The sequence below is a fragment of the Pinus tabuliformis genome, chromosome Q (genome assembly GCF_031772625.1).
Source record: "Pinus tabuliformis cultivar Carrire ecotype Pingquan chromosome Q, CPIR1, whole genome shotgun sequence".
In the NCBI taxonomy this organism is placed as follows: Eukaryota; Viridiplantae; Streptophyta; class Pinopsida; order Pinales; family Pinaceae; genus Pinus; species Pinus tabuliformis.
The window spans coordinates 1,240,051,655-1,240,057,126 of NC_142296.1; positions in this window are offsets into that span (position 1 = coordinate 1,240,051,655).

Sequence of the window (5,472 nt, forward strand, 5' to 3'; positions counted from 1 at the left end):
AATTCTAAGGTTCAAGTAGTGGAAGATCACATCGAGCATCAACAACAAGTTCTCCAACTCTTAAATGATAACCTCACTCTGGTGCAGAATCGAATGAAACAACAAGCACATCAACATCACAGTGAAATAAGTTTTGATGTAGGTGATTGGGTATTTTTATGTCTACAACCATACAAACAAAGTTCCCTCAAGCAAGTTAAGAAGGATAATAAATTATCATCCAAGTATTATGGTACTTACAAGGTGTTGCAAAAGATTGGTACTATGGCATACTAATTGGAGTTGCCTGCATCTTCCCGAGTACACCAAGTTTTCCATGTTTCATGCTTAAAGAAGGTTATCAGTGACAAGCTCCCAGTTCAAGCAATATTGCTAGAACTTGACGAAGAAGGAAAATCATATAGGAGTTTGAAGCAGTCACGGAAACAAGAACTTGACAGCTATGGAATCGATCAATTTCAAAGTATATCATTAAGTGGAATAGATTACTAGCTAAAGATTCCACATGGGAGGATGAGAATTTTATACAGAAACATTCAGAACTACTCAAGCGTTGAAGAAAACACTCTTTTGAAGGAGAGGGGCATGTTAGGTGCCTATAATAATAGTGTAGCCCCCTTATTATTATTGTTTGCCCATGTAATTCCCATATTGATATTGTTGTGCCCCATAGAAGCCCATTATTGTTATTGTTATGTAGACTCTAGTTATATTGTGACCCCTTAGACTCTTATATATACCAAGGAGGTCTTATCATTTGATTCATCCAAGAATTGTTCATTTATGTGGTGTAAAGGAGGTTTCCCCCTCGAAGAGGCTAATTTTCAAGTCATTGATCTATATTTTGTTTTGTTTTGTGATATGGTTGCATAACACATTATTCTTTGAGTTGGACTAGGGATTATACCCCTTCCCTTATGAGTTTGTAATAAACTATCTTTGGATTATGATTTGAAATAATTGGAATGACTACAACTATTATCATCCAAAAAATATGTTATATGCTTGGCGTGCTTTGGCAATAACCTCTTCCAATGTCAATGGCACAAACTTGATAAGTTTCTCTTTATGAAGTTTCAATATATCATCAATCTAGTCATAAAATGGGTATAAATCACTCAAGTACAACCACTATTAGTTGATTCTCACTTCTTTTGTCAATTTGTGGACAATTCTTCTCAAGGTTTCATTATAGAATTTCCAAAAACATTCTTCTTACACTTCAATTGTTATCCTTGATCATTTAACTTTAATTTTTTTTCTTGGTCTATCCTTGGCTATTTGTGACTATTTTTAATTCATATTTTAATATCTTGATACTTTTGAATTATATGGGTCATCATTATTGTTGAAAATTGTAACCAAGTTCGGTCTTCGTAATTACCATTGTATTTATGTCATTGTATATTTTATGAAAATGCAAAAAGAAAGAAAAATAAATTTATTTTTTCAAGCATGGGTTTCATGCTCAAGTCAATTTGATAATTAGGTCAAGCATGTTCTTCATGCTTCTAGGGTTTATTGAGTCAAAAGAATATTTGGCATAAGTTAGATTATTGTACTAGAGTGAAGTCCCATTTGGACTTTGAAAAGAAAGCGGATAACTAATTTTATTGGAGCCAAAAATGTCAATTTTGCCCCCACAAGACCAAGTCGGTCCTTGAAGTGACCCATTTGACTTCCTGGATGTGTATAAATAGAAGACAGTTCGACCTCATTTCGAGTATCTCAATCAAGTGATTTTTGTGCCAATAAGATAGAGAAAACCAACAAAAAAAGTCAAGAAGAAGAGCAAAAAGTCAAAGGAGAGAGAGTGAAGGTCAAATGAGGAATACATATGCCCTAACTCTCTCACACATGTGAATATTTGAAGTAGTTGCAGTGGTCAGAAATCTATAGTTTGACCGAGTTTTGACGCGTTGACTACCATTGACTAGAGTTGACTTTGACTTGTTGGAGAAGCTTGAAAGGAGGGTTGACTTGGGTCTTGTGGGAGGTCTTGGTCTTGATGTTTGGGCCTTGGAATTATCAATTTGATCTGATTATATAAGAAGAGAAGAATTTGTTGGGTTTTCCCCTTAAAGGGGTTTTTCCCTGGCTTGGAGCCTAAATCTCGCGTTCATTGTTTTTCTGTTATACTCATAGTTTATTTTACGTTCATATTATTCTTCCAAGTTATCATCATTGAAAAATTTACAAATTCATTATTTTCCTCTCAGTCACAAAATAAATTATCAAATATAACATAGATTTCCCTTCCTTTCCTAAAAGCCTTCTTAATAATTAAGGGTAATTAGTCTCCCAAGCATAGTTCCATACTTGCTTAATGTATACATATATTGCTTCTAGACTTCATTTGATTTGTACTTTTGAGGAGTTGTACTACCATTCTCTTAATTTAATCATTATAATTTCTTCACATCTTGCTTGAACAACTAATGTTTTATTTACTTCTTTAGGTTACTTCAACGAATTTCACATATTATGTTATTGTATATTACTTCTTATTTGTCTCTTCAACATTATTTCATGAATGTGAATTTAATCATATCTTCATTTTGGATCATATCCATCTTCTAGAGCATAAGCAACATATGTGTTATAATTTCTTTTATGAACAACATTAAAATTAAAATACTATTTCCCCCTTTAAAAGACAACTTCCTTAAAGCATTACGACCCAATAATAATTGATTATTTCTTAAGCCACCATAACTCAATCACTTTGTGTTCATCATTTATATTCTCAATCACTCATTCCTCTCTAAACCATAAAGTTATCACGAATTGGTTGCCCTTTCATTACCTTCACTTTTCAAAATTACATAAATAATGAAATATATTTTTAATCTTTGCATTATCTTTCAATTAAAAATATCACTAATATAAAAATAAACTTAAAAATTTAAAATACATTTCATGACCTCCATTAATATAAAAACAAACTTAAAATTACATAAATAATGAAATATAATTTTAATCCTTACATTATCTTTCAATTAAAAATATCACTAATATAAAAATAAACTTAAAAATTTAAAATACATTTCATGACCTCCATTAATATAAAAACAAACTTAAAAGTTTAAAATGCATTTCATGACCTCCATTACTCATTTTGAGGGAAAAAAACCAAAAAACCAAAAAAAACAAAATTTCCCACCCTTAATTTACACAACTCTATATTATTAAGTTCTTACTCATATAAAACTTACCCATATCATTTTAACTTACTAAAAATTTATAATTCTATAATTCTGAACTTATACATATCAATAAATACAACTATTTTTGTATTTAATTACATATACCAAAAATATTAAATATCTTAAAACTACCATGTCTCCTTATATCATTTTAAATTAAATATGAAGTAAATTTATAAACCTACAATATGACTAATATAAACGAATAGTGTAAGATCTAAAAATGTTTTACCGTGTACACATCTTAATCACTTATTTCACACCAACAACCATAGACATAATTTTAAGCAATTAATCTAATCAATAAAAGGCGTTATTGTTTTCCTATATACTTTACCATTACGCTCAGTAGCTAACAAACCCAATTACCAAATTAGATTCTTTAATAATTGACTTTAATAACCAGCTTGAGGAAAAAAATTAATAAAGTATATTAAAACATGCTGATATTTACAAAATTCTATTGAAATGGATAAAATTAAGTATGGAGAAATTATAAAGGTTGCTTTAGGCTCCTCAATTTACCAAATTAAATCTATCAAGTAGAGAGAAATTATAAAGGTAGCTTTAGGCTCCTCAATTTACCAAATTAAATTTATTTTTAAATTATATGTTAAAAATAGTTAAAAGAATAACCCAAACATTTTAAAATAAAAATTGCAAATATTTTTAAATCAAAATTGCAATTTTCATAAAAATTGCAAACATTTTAAAATCAAAATTGCAATTTTCATACTTAAAACTTAAAATGCCCAATTAGGTTTGTGTTATAAATAGTAAAATTGCACTTCCATGTTTGATGATAAAGATTTCAATTTTATTTTATTTTACTTAATTTTTTTGAATTATTTTGAACAAATTACATAAACTTAATTTATTGGTTAAATATTATCTAATTTTAATATAGTTTTATTTTAATTTTGGATTTGTTAAGTGTTGCGAGGGATCAAATTTTTTGAGGTGCAAACTTTTTTTACAGTGCAAATCTTGAAGTCAAGAGATTTGATCTCTCTCGATGCTTGATATATCTGGATTTAAGATGGATATTTATATATATAGACACACACATGGACACCCACCCATCATGTATCAATTCCATGCTAAAGTGTGGAAGGAATGACATGTCTCCTTCATTTTGAGCAACACACCAATAAGATGTATTGGCAATACAATTCTTTGTAAAATTGTGATTTTTTATTGTTTAAATTACCCTTTTGAATGCATGAATGGATTCAATGCTTTGAAAATCCCTTGGGGCACTTAGATTGTGTAAATTACTAAACTTAGACTTGCAATTCCAATAAATCTTTGCTAGTTTTTTTATATTATTGACACAAAAATATACCTTAAAAAACAGTTTGTAGATTATGGTGTCCTATGCTTTACAGATCACAGTAATTGGAGCTTGTGCGCTACTCCTATCAAAATATAATGCTAAAGCAAGGAAGAAAAAATATTTTTTAATGAGTTCCTGCTTGACCTTGTTGGTTTCTATATATGTCAATGACTCTATTTGATTTGTAAATTGTCGTGGATATTCCATTGGACAGTTCGTCACAACAGATCTGATAATATTATATTAAAAATTTGAGATTCTACACTATTACAGTGTTATTAAACTCTGAGATATGTAGGTTTAACTGTAATTAGTGCATGCATGCGAATGGAAATTATGCAGAAAAGTAGAGCACGAAAAAATAATCTCACACGCACACATAAGACACAAGATAAGCTTTCTGGGAAATCCTTTCGGCGAAAACCCAGTTGGAACGTGAGGTCACTTTGCTCTCTTTCTCTATCTAGAAATATGGTTGTAGGTATAAAGAAGTAATGCTTATGGCTCGTGGGCTGCTACAATGCACAAATCCTCTTTGTGTGCTCTAGCTCCTATCTCTCCTTACTATCTTTGCTAAGTTATGGAACAAAATGCTCTCAAAAGAATGGAATGTCTCTTCCTCGTAGTGGCTTAGTTATAACACAGCCTGATAGCCTACTGTTGTTTAATTTTGACTACATCAACTCTTAACTAAAGTTACAATATAGAATTTTCTAGAGTCTTTTACATCATAATCATGTGGCTAGCGCCTTTTCCATGAATAATGGGGGTTGATGCGGCATCCTCCCGAACTATGGGTGTGAAAACAGGAAAGTCAACTTCTACGTGGCATAACTTTTGCTATAGACTCTGATTGACACACTTCTTGCACCGTTGGAAAGATATCTTTGTGTAGAATAACATGAAATAGTGCAACGCTAAAGCGACAAA